This window comes from Balaenoptera physalus (genome assembly GCF_965194825.1).
Source record: "Balaenoptera physalus genome assembly, chromosome: 2".
Taxonomy (NCBI): Eukaryota; Metazoa; Chordata; class Mammalia; order Artiodactyla; family Balaenopteridae; genus Balaenoptera; species Balaenoptera physalus.
Window position 1 is genome coordinate 61386094 of NC_138883.1, and position 15815 is coordinate 61401908.

The 15815-nt window shown below is 32.5% G+C and overlaps 1 protein-coding gene across 15 annotated transcripts in view; it reads right to left on the bottom strand.

Moving 5' to 3' along the window:
- Window positions 1-15815, bottom strand: part of MIPOL1 (mirror-image polydactyly 1) — a 336357-nt gene that overhangs the window by 50964 nt on the left and 269578 nt on the right. The gene's annotated exons all lie outside the window — the stretch shown is intronic.

A 15815-nucleotide genomic window follows, 5' to 3' on the forward strand; every position in this document is an offset into this window, starting at 1 on the left:
AATCAAGTTTATAAATAGTTCTAATGCTTTTTCTATACAGATAATCATAAGTAACAATAAAAAAACCCCTCAAATAAGCAACTTAACAAATAAACCTGACACTGTAACAGAAAAAGTCTCTGTTGAAAAAAAAAAGTTTTAAACAAAAAAAATGTTCACTGTACATATAATAAAAAGCTAATTTATTTACTATCCAAAGAGTTCTTTCAAATCAACAAAAATTGATTAACAGTCCAATACAAAAATGGGAAAAGGTCATGAACAGGCAGTTCACATAAAAAGAAAAATATACTGCAATAAATATTAAAAATTGCTTAACTTTATTCATAATTAAGGGAATACATATTAAAACGAGATATAATTTTTCATCTTTCAGATTGGAAGGTTAAAAACTTTGATAATACTAAATAGTGATGAAGCTTAGGGAATAAGCATTCTCGCAGATTATTGTTGGTTGATACAACTTTTTAACAGAACAATTTGGCAATACTTAGAATTAAAGACACATACTTTTTTTAACCTTAAATTTTTCATTTCTAGAAATTTATCCTATAGATCTAGTGAAAGGACTACACAAAAATATGCTTAAGGAAGGCTGTTCACTTGTAGCATAGTTTGTAACAGCAAATTTAAAAAACCCAAATAAACAAACCCAAATTCTTTTCTCACAGAACTTGCACTCTAGTCTACAAAAGATATAGGTATACGGTAATATGTTTTAAGATTCAAAGTATTATTTCACAATGTTTTGTATTGGCTGGGAATTAGCAATTAATGCTTATATTTTTGAAAATCTGTAAGGAAGTTTATAATATTTTAGAGACTGAAATTTCAAAGTTAATTTTTTTAGCACTATTAAGATACACACACTCGCCTTTATCTTTCTTGGACACATCAGTATACATTCTTATTCATGGGTAGGCAAAATGCTTTGCTTAAAACAGGGATCATATTCACAGAACTGTGAGGAGAGGTTTTTAGGGAGAAGGTCAAAACAACTTAAATATGGGCTCTAATGAGAACTTGATGCTCTAAAGTAATATGAATTGTTTCTAGTTTCTCCTCTCTTTTAGTGGCCCATCCCTCAAAAGCTAGCTGGAGCCTGTAATAAAAGGACATCATTTCCAGAGAAAACCACAGATCCCTCTTTCAAAAAAAATCCTTTAGGTGTGGCACTTGACTTTTTCTTTTTATTTAATGCAACTAATAGGTGGTTATGCATCTCAGTAAACATAAAACTTAATTGACTTGTAAGATTCCAGAAAAAAAAAATTTAACAACAATGGAATAAAGTTTTGGGAAAATGTTGAAATAAAAAAAGCTTCCACTGTGACAAATCTCTCTCAATAAATTCAGCCTAGTCCATTAAGTTACTACATTATCTGATACTATAAAGCAGCATATATACAACTACCCTGACCAGAGGCCTGACATAAATATTAGCCTGGAGAAGCTAACATTTAATAAAGTTACTAAAATTTCTATTTAAAAATATTTATCACACTTTTGTGATTCTTATATCCCTAAAACTTAAACAACTTTTGCTATTCCATAATCTCTTAGAAATACTAGTGGTAAAGAAGCCATTAGGAATATTCTTTACTTTTTCCCACTGATTCTCCCAATCATCGAGAGATAGTCAATATACCATCACAGAGGAATGAGTGAGATCTTTCCTTTAAATTTCAATGATTGATATTATAGGCACAAAAATAATGCAAAGTCTTCATTGGATATCCTTTTGTTAATTTATCAGGTTCCAATTACCTTTTTATGGAAAAGGAGGCTCTATTCATAATCCTTCAATGTACAATTTCAAAACTGAAAAAGTTCTGAAAAACCAAAAGTATTTTTATAAGTTTGTTGCAAACTCATGTAACAGCAAAACCTGATCTAGGGTGGTAATTCATATATGTCACTGTGCTTCTCCACAACAAATGAAGATGTTTAATAAAGAGAATATACATCATATTACCTTTACAAAATTTGAACAATTCTAAATTCTGAAACACAGTCCTTAGGGCTTTAAATGAAGGATGTAGATCTGATTAGATTCTGTGTTGTTATTTCTTTAGTAGGTGAATATTGTACATATGCTAATGGCATATGCAATATTTTAAAAATCAAAATTTGGGAGGGCTTGAATCTTAGACCTTTTTTCTATGGCATGCTGTAACAGGTAACCAAGACTACTGGCAACATAACCCACAGAATTAATGAAACATATATGCTTTTCACAACTATGAAACCTCCCCTGACTGATCCAAGTCTGATGCAGGTATCCTCTTTAAGCGTTCCCATAGTAACACACACTTCCTCTTTCTAATTGCTGTTTACTTGTCAGTATCGTTTGCTAGACTGTAAGCTCAGTGATGGCAAATGCTGCTATCTTTAATTTTATCTACCAGTGATCCCCCGTGCCTACTTCAATGCTTGGTGAATAATACATACTTGGTTAAAATAATAATTGAATTGAAGAGCAGAAGAAATAAGTTTCAAAGAATTTTCTAAGTACCTTCACATAGTTCAAGGTATTTGGAAATGGGCAGGCACTACTCTCATTCAACTTTTATCTTATCATTATTTAAAGCTCTTTTTCATCTTATTTTACAAAAATATTTTAGCAGCTGTCCATTCACTGACATTTCTATTGTAACAATAATCATGTTTATTATTATTTCAACTTATTTTTTGGTAATCTTTCATGTTAATGATTATAATTATTTGCCCTTTTAAAATACGCTTCAGTGTTTAAAAACTTATATTTGGTAACAAATTTTTGCTGAATTTCCATTGCTACTGATTTTTTAAAAACTGCGTATAATCATTAATAGCATCAATATCAACAATGAACAGATCTGAAATACCAATAACCCTGCTACACTTCAGCATATATTCAAATAATACGGACTGGTTTCCTACCTTCACCACAGATGAGCACTCCCCCACCCCCGTTATTTTATTTTTTTCATTTTTACTAGTAGGACTGGCCTAAATCTTGACTCAGATTCTCTGCATTCATTTTTATTTGAAAGAGGCAAAAATCTAACCCCTCCCTCCTTGTTTCTTACACTAGCTAGTGGCACTTTGAATTTTAAAATTGAAATTTGTAAGTAGGAACTGACAGCACCAGAGACAGATTCTGCTGGCTACCCTGTTCGTGATCTATTAGTTTCTGAATATGCATGATTCCTGGTATTGGGTTGGCCAAAAAGTTCCTTCGGTTTTAAAGTAAAAATAAAAGACACATTTTTCATGTTCACCAAGAACATTATTGAACAACATATTCACCCTTTTGTTCCACTACCTTCAGTCGTTTTTCAGGCAACTTCATAATTCCATCTTCCCAAAACTTTTTATCTTTTGGAGAAAAGAACTGTTCCAGGTGCATTTCACAGTCTTCCAGGGAACTGAAATTTTTTCCATTAAGAGAATTTTGTAAAGACAGAAATTAATGGAAATCCAAAGGTGCAATGTCTGGTGAATACAGCGGATGAATCAGAACTTCCCAGCCAAGCTGTAACAGTTTTTGCCTGGTCATTAAAGAAACATGCAGTCTTGCGGTAATGTGATGGAAGATTATGCGTTTTCTGTTGACTACTTCCGGACGCTTTTTGTCGAGGGCTGCTTTAAGTTGGTCTAATTGGGAGCAGTACTTGCTGGAATTAACTGTTTGGTTTTCTGGAAGGAGCTCATAATAGAGGACTCCCTTCCAATCCCACCACAGACACAACATCACCTTCTTTGGATGAAGACCGGCTTTTGGTGTGTTTGGTGGTGGTTCATTTCGCTTGCCCCACGATCTCTTCTGTTCCACATTATTGTACAGTATCCACTTCTCATCACCCGACACAATTTGTTTTATTTTTTCTATTTTTAAAATTTTTTATTGGAGTATAATTGCTTTACAATGTTTTGTTAGTTTCTGCTGTAGAACAAAGTGAATCAGCTCTATGTATACATATATCCCCTCCCTCTTAAGCCTCCCCCCATCCCACCCCTCTAGGTCATCATAGAGCACCGAGCTGAGCTCCTTATGCTATATAGCAGCTTCCCACTAGCTAGCTATTTTACACATGGTAGCGTATATATGTCAATGCTACTCTCTCAATTCGTCCCACCCTCCCTGTCCCCCCCACCACTGTGTCCACAAATCCGTTCTCTACGTCTGCGTCTCTTTTCCTGCCCTGCAAATAGGATCATCAGTACCAGTTTTCTAGATTGCATATATATGCGTTAATATACGATATTTGTTTTTCTCTTTCTGACGGAACATTTTTGTTACGTTTAAATAGAGAATCGCATGCGGAAATATGATCAATGTGTTTTTCGCTTAACTTATGTGGAACCCTAACGTCAAAGTGATTAACATAACCAAGCCGGTGCAAATGATTTTCAATGCTTGATTTGGATATTTTGAGTATGTTGGCTATCTCCTGCGTGATATATTGATTTTTCTGAATGTCTCGATTTGATCGCTGTCAACTTCAACTGGTCTACCCAACCGTGGAGCATCGTCCAGCGAGAAATCTCCAGCACAAAACTTCACAAACCAGTTTTGACACATTCTATCAGTCACAGCACCTTCTCCATATACTGCACAAATCTTTTTTTGCATTTCATTTGTGTTTTTACCTTTCTGGAAATAATAAAGCATAATATGCTGAAAATGTTGCTTTTTTTCTTCAGTCTTCAATATTAAAATGGCTACACAAAAATCCACCAATTTTGATAAATTTTTTTTTAAATGCACGCTGATATGACGGCTGTCACAATACAATCTAACAAAACTGTTTTGAAATACGTTAAAGACAACTAAGCCATCTTATGGGAAAAACCGAACGAATATTTTGGCTAACCCAATACTTAAATTTTGGCTCAGGTGTTGGTTTCTGTAGAAGTTTTGACCTTGCCATGACCTTTGGTTTCTAGATAGGATCTTGTAGATTTTCAGAGGATTGCGATGGTTTCCTAAGGTCAGATTGCGGTTGTGCATTTTACAACTATCACTGCTCTTGAAGCAATATGATCAACTGAATGTCTTACAGACCACCAATTTTTAGCTACCCAAGGCCCAATAAAAGTAACTTAACCTTCTGAAAACTTTGTGGGAGGCAGCTTCTGACATAGCTCTCAATGATGCCTGCCTTCTGGTATTCACACCATTGTGTAATCCTCTCCCCATCGGTGTGGACTGGACCCAAGGACTTGCTTCTAATGAACAGAACGTGGCATAAATGATGGAATGTCACTTCTGTGATTAGGCAACAAAAGACTGTGACTTCCATTCTGCTAGCTTTCTCTCTCTCTCTCCTTCTCGCCTGCATTCCAGTAAAGCCACCTGCCATGTTGTGAGATGCTACATGGAGAGACCCACATAGCATGGAACCAAAGAAGGCCTGAGGCCTTGAGTGTGAGAAGAACTGAGTAGCTTTGCTCTAACAGCTTGTGAGAACTGAATCCTGACAACAACCATGTGAGACATCTAGAAAATAGATCCTTCCTAGTCAGGTCTTGAGATTACTGCTTGTGAGACACGTGGAGCCAGAGGATCCAGCTAAGCTGAGATCCCTTATCCAAAGAAACTGTGAAATAGTAAGAGTTCTAAGCTATGAAGTTTTGGAGTAATTTGTTATAGAGCAGAAGATAAGTAGGCTAATATAAACCTCAAAAGTATATTTTTTGTCCTGAAACAAAATATAACTAAATTATGGTTTCAAATTATATACTTAGATGGTTAAGATGTATTCATTATATCTTTTGTATGATATGTATTCATTATATCTTTTAATATGATACAAGTTCAATATTAGCAGGAAATATATATAACAAGGATGAATTCTGTCACAAAATATTGACACATATGTATGAATGACATAGTTTTAAAACCTAAGCTGATTCTTGGCAAGATGGTTCAATGAAAACTTTTGTATAAAAATGTTCTGTTCTATTAGATGGAAAAATATACTAACTAAATAGTGTTCATAGGTTACGCCTGGCATTGTAGACATCAATCATATCACAGTATGTTATCTGGCCTCCTCATATAGCCTAATGGTAAAGTTACCATGCAAGAGAACTGCAGGTTATCCTCTTTTCATTAGAATTTTAAGCTCTAAATATAAGTGATCACTTTAAATATGTGACATAAATCTCAAGTATTTTCTTAAAGGACCTGTTAACAATTCTGAACGTTTATCTGTTATAAATGTAAGCCCCTTTCTTGAGAAACTAAGACACCAAGAAGGATAGCTATTTGGAAGTCTTGCGTACTACTCAAATTAAACTCGTTAAAAATGTCCTTCCATTTCACATCTGTTCTTCCTCTAGTTTTCTCAGTCTCAATAAATGGTATTTCCATCTATCAGGTTGCTAAAGACAAAAATTTGGGAGCTTCCCTTAACACCCCGCATCTTATCCAGGCAGTTTACTGCTTGGATGCCATCCATGTACATCTCAAGTCCCACTCCTCTCTATCTCCAATGATACTCCCCTGGTCCAAGTCATCACAATTTCTCACGACTGCTATTCCTTCCTAGTGAGTCTCTCTACTTCTATTCTTATCTCATTCCAATCTATCCTCCACAGAGCATTCAGGGTTAATCTTTTAAAAATGCAAATCAGAACATGTACCCTCATTAAAATCTATCAACGACTTCCACTGCTTAAGCTAAAAAAAGGAAACTAACAGACAAAAAACCTTGACAAGGGTTACAATGTTCTTCAAGATCTGACTCTGCATACTACTCCATCCTCCTTTTTTGTTCCAAGCTGCCCTCTGGCCACAAAGATCTTCCTTCAGTTTCTCCCATGTGCCAAGTTCTTTGCTGTGGTTTCCACATGAAAGGTGTTTTTCCCCTGGCTGATTCCTATTTATACTTCTGGCCACAGCTTAGTAAAAACCTCATCCCTTTAACACAAATCTGAATTCAATCTGTTATATTCTCTTACAGTTTGTAGAGAATTTTCCCTCATCATGTTAAGGACAAATTGTAGTTACATACTTATTTGTATGAATATTTAATACTTATCTCTCCTGAACGAAGGTTTGCTTCATGAAATCAAGGTAGAGTTTGATTTTGTTCACCTGTGCCTGACACTGCACATGTTTTAAAAATATTTGTTGGATAAAGTCATGAATACAATTGTTCAAGATCCTGCTTATTATAATTGGTAAAATATTTAAATTATGGACTTTCATCCATTAAGAAACTTTCTCTTTCACCTTTTTTATTTAGAATGAAATACATTCATTTTTGAGATCTGAAAAAATTCTAATATTTATATTGGCATGGCTATTTACTTCCTCAATCAACCCAAATGTAATGATTTATACTTACTTTTTCACTTTACAATAACTAATTAGGATATCTACATCAACCAATTATAAATACAAACAACCACTTTCTAGTTGTCAAAGCGGCTATTTCTGAAAGTGACAAAATCTATCAGGAAAAGAGTATCAAAGCTATGTTTTATCATGAAAGTACAGTTTCATTAAAGAATTAGGCAGCCAGATAGGTTAGCTATTTAAGACTTGGCAAAATTTTAACAAGTAATGAAACGTTACATTAAGCAGGAATTATTTTAAAATGAGCAAGACAACATGATTGTAAAGGAACTTCTTTGATGCATTCATTTTATTACCTTCTAAACACATTTACTTAATCAATGTAGAGTTTATTGTGTTAAATTGTTACTTAAATGTATTTGAAAGTTTTTAATGCATTTTTGCTTCTATTATAATATGATATAGAAAATGTATGAAACCAATATAAAATTCAATGACTAAAGATAAAAATTTTATTAGCAGGTTCCAGTTTCACTCTCTAAGCAAGAAATATGATTTATTAATTTGCTCAAAGATACCACTAACATGTAGCTCTTCAGAATAATTACTTAAAATGTATTCCCATGATATAAATATTTTTATTGTTTTAGTATTCATTGGATCTACTATTCAAAAGTTATGAACAGTACTACAACCAATTTATACCACACAATACATGATGCATACTGTTAAAGTCAAATGTTCTCAGAGTCAATATAATCAAAACATACCTTTTTTGGACTCATGCATTCACTTATAGTTTGCTTATTATTGCTTCATAGAGATAGGATTTTGTACATTACAAGATTTTATTGATTTATTAGTTATAGAATATACTAAGCATACTCAGTAGACCGAAAAAGTTAGCTCTGGGGCTAGTATCATATAATAGCAAGTTGTAGAATACTTTAGAGCAAAATCAGAGTGTTGGCATAAATGATAAATACATAAAACTGGACTAGTAAAGACTAATATTTAGTAAGTCCCCTAACAAAGAAAATCAGGTCTTAGAGTTGTACACTTTGCTCATAATGAAAGGAATATTTATTAAGCATCTTAAAGCCTATAGTCAATTATTCTATAATAAACTATTAAATTTCGTTTTTTAAAAAATATTTTTTTATTTGAAGATATGTAAGGAAACCATTAACATTTATTTATTTGTTTATTTATTTAACATCTTTATTGGAGTATAATTGCTTTACAATGTTGTGTTAGTTTCTGCTGTATAACGAAGTGAATCAGCTATATGCATACGTATATACCCATATACCCTCCATCTTGCGTCTCCCTCCCACCCTCCTTATCCTACCCCTCTAGGTGGTCACAAAGTACCGAGCTGATGTCCCCGTGCGATGCAGCTGCTTCCCACTAGCTATCTATTTTACATTTGGTTGTGTGTATATGCCAATGCTACTCTCTCACTTCGTCCCAGCTTACCCTTCCCCCTCCCTGTGTCTTCATGTCCATTCTCTACGCCTGCGCCTTTATTCCTGTCCTGCCCCTAGGTTCATGAGAAACATTGTTTTTTTTAGATTCCATATATATGTGTTAGCATATGGTATTTGTTTTTCTCTTTCTGACTTACTTCACTCTGTATGACAGACTCTAGGTCCATCCACCTCTTTATCCATCCACCTCTTTATCCATTCATCTGTCGATGGACACTTAGGTTGCTTCTAAAAACCATTAACATTTATCTAATATGCTGTAATACATACGTTTTTCCAGCAAATGATTCCTTTCAATAACTTATATCCTAATTTAACTAATTCAGATAACTTACTCAACTTTAATATGTACTTGTTGGGGGGGCTGCTTAATAAATGATGAAATTATTTTAAAATATGCTTTTGAGGAAATAAATTTTTTTAAACAATATAAAAATGTGTTTAAATTGATGAAAGAGTAAAGTGGGTGTGTAAAACTTGTAATGAAATTCTCTAAAGGATCATTTTAAAAAATTTTGCACTTTAAAAATTCACAGATCATGTAGCTGCTGAAGGTGATAATGTTGCTAATGAGTAGTGTTCTGAGTTCTATTTTTGAAGCCAAAGCAAAAATTATTATTAAACATTTTTGCCTTTAATTAAATTAATTTATATAGCCTTTTAAAATGGACTAGTTTGAGGTCTTCTGAGTGCACATGAATGAGCAAAATGAAGGTTCAGCAAAGATCAGCATAGAATGTTCATGACTCAATCCCTCAGTTGATTTATCATATAGCTGAACATAGCTGGTCAACACGTTGTTTTGAGCAACTTTTTTTTCTTTTTAGCTGTAAATTGTTTAATTTCTACCTCTAATGGACCACTGAAATACTCAGAGGAAGCAGAAAGTAGACTGAATTTCAATTACAAATGAGGAGCATCAAAATAAATCCATAAATTCACCTCAAGATTCTCTTCACCAGATCTCTATGTTGTGTTCATTCTATCAGACTATTCATATTACTTATTTAGTAGCTGTTACTTAAAAAACAAAGTTAGAGAGAGAAAACACTGGAATAATAATAATAATATTAAATTTAGTTTTACATACATTGGAGTAAGCACCAAAAACACTCATAATGTGCTATTCGTGGAAATATTCTAGCAAATGTAGGCTAAAAAACCACTATTATTTCATTTTAAAAGTAAAATGTTAAGAATTCCCAATATCATCTCATAAGCAGTTATTTAATGCCATAATACATTACTAAATTTTAATCTATTAATACTTCCTTATATGTATTTCAAACATCATATGATGTTACATATGAATACTAAAGACTGTACTTAAAATAAAACTTATAAAACAATCAATGCAAATTAACTTCTTTATCTTACAACAATGCAAGAAGGATACTTAAAACTCTGCCTAGAGAATATGTATTACTATTAAAGGGAATTAAGAGTCAAGAAAGGTTCGGAAACGTTGCTATAACATTGCTGAGGTTTTTGATCATTTTAAACCCAGAAAAGTTTCAATTAATGATGGAGGAAGTAAGTCACTGATTTTTATACTGCCAAGTGAAATGCAGCAAGCTAGAATAACTGGTTAGTTTTATTAAGGTATCTTATTAAGATGGCTTATTAAGCTACTCACTATTGTTTTCATAGGGCTTTAGGCTGATACTAAACTTTAAAATGTAGGATTCTTTTCTTCCTAACTTTCATAAAAGTCATATATAATTAGCACTGAATGAAATTTTCTAATGTCAACATATCAAATTTTGATTAACAGGGAATACAAATCAACCTTATTCAAGTTTAATTCAAAAGACTGGCAACATCCTTTGGGAGACTAGTAGAGATAATATATCAATGAACCTTCAAACTTGAGACTAAGCCAGGGGCCTACAAAGTAAAAGTAATATTCAACTTATTAAGCTGGAATCATCACAGTAATTTTCTCTATCTGATTTATCTTTGATTCATAAATACCATATATTTTCAAACTGAAATCAACACTTAGGGTCTAGAATACAATCACGATCCTACTGTAGATAGATACAATAACCCAGCTACTCAGATGATTGAAATAAAGACAAAGCAACAATTGATAAAACTGGTGCAGGTAATGACCATAAAGTAAGAAACAGAAATTCAGACAGTGGTAGATTTTCTGGACAGTATATAATTAAAAACCTGGTCAATTCCCATAGGATGGGAAGAACCACAGTTGTTCAGCTCCATTATATGACTAACATTTCTGAACATGAAACACCATTCAGTATAAATCATACACACTAGGGTAACTCAGTAAAGTTGTTCTTACTTTTGAATGAGGGTAAACTAGAAGTGCCCTCTTAGAGTGTCTTTTTCATATTCTATAGAGTATTCAGCGCTACATCTAGGGTAGGTGAATGGGGCACTCAATTCAGATGAACAATTTAAAGAGGTGTAAAAAATCTCATTATCAGGATAAATATTTAAATGCAATATTCAAAAAAAAAATCAAAATTAACACAAAAACTCCATGATAAACAAAATATCAAAATTTAAATAAAGGATCAGTACCCTAGTCTAATATTGATAAAATCTCTAAGGCAAAACTTCTTTACATTATAGTGAGTTTCTTTAAAAGATGAATTTTGATAAAAGGTTGAATGATTTAGGTCTATCTTCTATCATTTACATAAGCACAGAATATTTGAGTAAGAAAAATTTCTAAAGTAAATTTTAATAATAAATCCCTAAATATTGTTTGAAGGCACCTGACATCTTAAATCCCCATGTCTAAGCCCTCTCTGATTTTTAAGCTCTGAACTCTCTGGTATATGCTAAGCAAGTTTCCCCAAACTAGACTGACTGACTTTAGTGCCAAAGTAGCTTCTTTTAACTCATTACATGGCTGATGAATGGTCTTTGCTTGAATTAATTACAGTGGGGGTTACAAGGTGGTGATTTTCTAATTCTATTATTCTATCTGTACTTGTTAACTGCCGTTCTCCTTTACAAAAGAGATTCTTCCTTTCCATCTTCCATCTTTTTTTTTTAAAGGATCTTTATAAACCCTAGATGTAACAATTAAGGATTCTATAGTCAAATACAGTTCTTCTTTTGAAGCATACATTATCCCAAATTTGGTCTATGGGAACGTTGTCAAGCTGCTCCTGTGCCCTTTCTACATGACTCTATTAGTCTCTGAGTACTTTCTTGCTTTCTGGCACAAAATGATAATCTAGACTCACTGTAGTTTCCATGCTCCAAACCTAGGAGCTTTGGTACCCTTTAATAGGAAATGTATTCAGAAACTAAAATCTGGGTGTTAGGTGTATCCCTTCCTTCTAAGGCCTTTTCAATGAATAGAGCTAAGGAAAAATATACATTTTTGAAAGCATGAATTCATATTGATAGTTTCAATTCAAATTGAATATTACAGTTGCTTTTTTCTAATGCCATCTATTTTACAGTGAAAATCTTGGCTCCTAATATTTATTTACATATTTCCTCAATCCAACAATATATAGAAAATAGTTTCAAAATTTTAATAATCAGTAGTACAACTAAGTATGAATATACTTAGCAAAGTTTAAGATTACTTTGCATTTCTTTTTGTTCTTAGAATATATGCCACTAATGATGTATATTCAGTCTGATAGTCAAAAGATATTTGAGTTAATTATTTTCTCTCTATAAGAATCTAACCAATCTCATATAGTTAGGTACATTGACTTCTATTTGTATTCACTTTCAGAGTTTGCTTTTTTTATCTTTTTCATTTGATTTTAATTTCTGAATATTTAAAACATATACATGGTTCAAAAGTCAAAACTATACAAAAAGGCAGTTAGAAAAGTTGCATTCCCATCCTATGCCTGCATCTCTTTCCCATCTATCTCCAAAGGTAACTATTTTCATTAGTTTCTGGTTTATCCTTCCTGTTCCTTTTATTCTTATTTCTCACATAAAAGATAGCATATTATAAATACTTGATTTTTTTCAGTTAGCGATATGTCAATCAGTATTAGTTTACAGACATCTTCCTTACTGTTTTTTTTTTTTTTTTTTTTTACAGTTGCATCATATCACGCTACGTGAATATTTGCCATAGTTTATTCAGCTACTCTGCTATTTGGGTTGTTTCTGTTTGCTATTAAAAGTAATACTGTAATTCTTACATTGTTTCATATTCAGGAGGTATATATTCAGGAGGGATTCCTAAAAGTGATTTTCTTTAGTCAAAGGATAAATGTAATTTTGTTAGATACCATCAAATTCTCCTCCATAGGGGTTTTTACCATTTTGCATTCTCACTAGTAATGTGTGAGAATGCACAGAATCCTCTTTACTTCCAGTTTCCAAGATCTATGTGGAGAATCACTTTTTCCAAAGTTACATGACATTTACATTATGTCTCTGAGGCTAAAATATTATTTTTCTAACTTACTATTTCTGGTTCCAAAGAGGTAATTATAACGTTTTCTCTAAAGTGTATATTACAAGTAGAAGATATTCTTCAGTCAATGGCTTGCATTTATAGAGTGTATTATATTTTTCAAAGCACTTTTATGCACTTGCATCTTGTTTGATCTGCACAGCCATGCTTTGAAGTAGATAGGGCAAGTCTATCAGCTCCATCTTCTAGATGAGGAAACTGAGAAGAAACACAAGTTAATAACTTGTACACACCCAGTTAATGACAGGCAAGGGTCTGTTAGTTTACTGGTATTTCTATTAGATACTAAGTTGCCTCCTTTTTAACTATCAATTCTAGTATTTTATTATATGTTTGTGTCACTTATTAAAGTATTAGGAATACAGACATTCATTATACTTACTTCACATATAGTAGAAATATGAAAGCTATTAATAAGTCATGTTCATATTTTAAGCTTATTTTGGAAAATAAAGTTTAATTTATTTGGGTTTAGCTCAAGAATTTTACAAACTATAAAGTGCTATCCAAGTCTAATAATAAAATTTATTCTGGAAAAATGCCCCATATTTTAATTTAAAGTAAGATTCAGTTATGTAAGCATAAATAACAAGTTGAATATAATGAATTACTTTTGAATATATATACAATTAGTATGAATTTATAAAATCTTAGAAAATCAAATGCAAAGTACCAAAAATGTAATTTCAAGACTGCATTGAAGCTCAAAGGCTTCCTTTGTACTAAACAATGTGTCTTTGCATTTTCTAAAAAGGCAAGACAAAAATTCTATTCCAAGTATAAAATATTTTGGCCTAAATTTTTAATTAGATTGATTCATCTTTGAGAATGGCAACATATATTTGTCCTATCAAGTGAGCTTCACGAAAACATTAACAGATGTTATAAATTGAGAGTCCTCAAACAAAAGCTGTGAAATCAATGAGTGTAAATATAAACTCTGATTTTGGTCTCTTTTTCATAATGTAAACTGCTTTCCATAAAACACAATCTGTAGGCTTGTCATTTATTTTTGAAGTTGAAAAATAACGAAAAGACTTTAGACCCACATATAAAAGGTACTCTTTTTATCCTTTTCTGAGACACTGACCTGTATACTCATTTAAAAATGAACACCACATCTTTACGTTATTAAATCTTTGTTTTGATCTATTAGTATTCACCAAAGTGCCATTTTATAAAACCTCACACTGAATAGACAAGGCTGGAGGTGACCATCTGCAGCTTTAGAGTCTGCGTTTGAATTGATGAAAAGAGCTTTGTGTTTTCATTGCCAAGTTTGATTCTTTCAGTCATTAGGCATTCCCCTCAGATCGCATCAATGAAGCCGTACTCTCTTACACCCATGTGTTAAATTCTCTTCTCCTCATGGTTTCCTTTGCCGGCTCTACTCAAGAATGACTATTGGGCCTTAGCCACATTCTTCTCACAGCTGTGTTAAAAAGAGCATCAGAAAGTCTTCTTAAAACCCATATGTGTATCTGGTCAGTTCTCTGTCTTAGGGTCACCTCACATTGTGGTGTGATTATACAGAGATTCATTCTTGTTCTTGAACTGTGCTACTCCCATCATTCTGGGAACGATTAGGCCCTATAGTCAGTAGTAGAGAACTTCTTGGAAGACTGATGTGAAATACACATAGTTCAGAAGGCAGATTTTTTTTAGTTTAAATTAAGGAAGAAGATGTTTCAAGATTTTAAATATGTTTATATGTTATTTTTACCATTATGTAGCTTGTCAAGTGGTAACATAAAGAGAAAGAACATATGCTTTCATTATGCTTTTAGGATACTGTTGTATGTGAAGGAAAAAGTCAAATGATGATGATGTCCCAAGAACTATTCGTTTGTATGCTATAAATGCCAGAGCAATTTAAAAAATTAAAATTACTTAAGTTCAGAGAGTTCCAAAATACTATTTACTATTTTTAGTTTTCACTTTTAGTTAGTCTTTCTATAGAAACACCTGATGAAGTAATAATCTGTAGTAGCAAAACTATTCTTTTCTTTATACTTAGGTTAAGAACTGAAGGAAAAAAACTGTTTCTGTTGAGTTGTTCAGGAATATATAACAATATAAGAAAGAAAGAAGATGGATTTAAGCTATATATGAATGGATTTAATCATTCATATTGCTATAGAATGATTTTTTTCTCTTTAAATGTAAATGATCAAGAATGAAGTTTATGTGTGGACACTGTTTATGATGTCACTATCAGACAGAGTTAGCCTGAAATAAACAAGATTCTTTCATTCTATACTTAGAGGGCCAAATGTGCATTTGGGAAAAATCCCTTAGTGGGGGGATACAGTCAAACATGGAATAATGGGGAGAAATAATCAAACATGGAGTCTTAGAATCCAAGTAAAATTTATATTTCTACTTGCTCTTGGGTTCAATTTAGATTTTTCAATTATATTTTGGGAATAAAACCTATACCTAGTAAGGAAGTGTACATCAGATTTTAGATGAGAATACTGACAATTTATTAAAAAAAACTCAGACCCTGATTTATATAAATATGCAGACATTTTCTATATCAACAGATAGATACATTATATCCACTCAGCTGTGTGTTTAAGAATAGAGAAAGCAGAAGAGG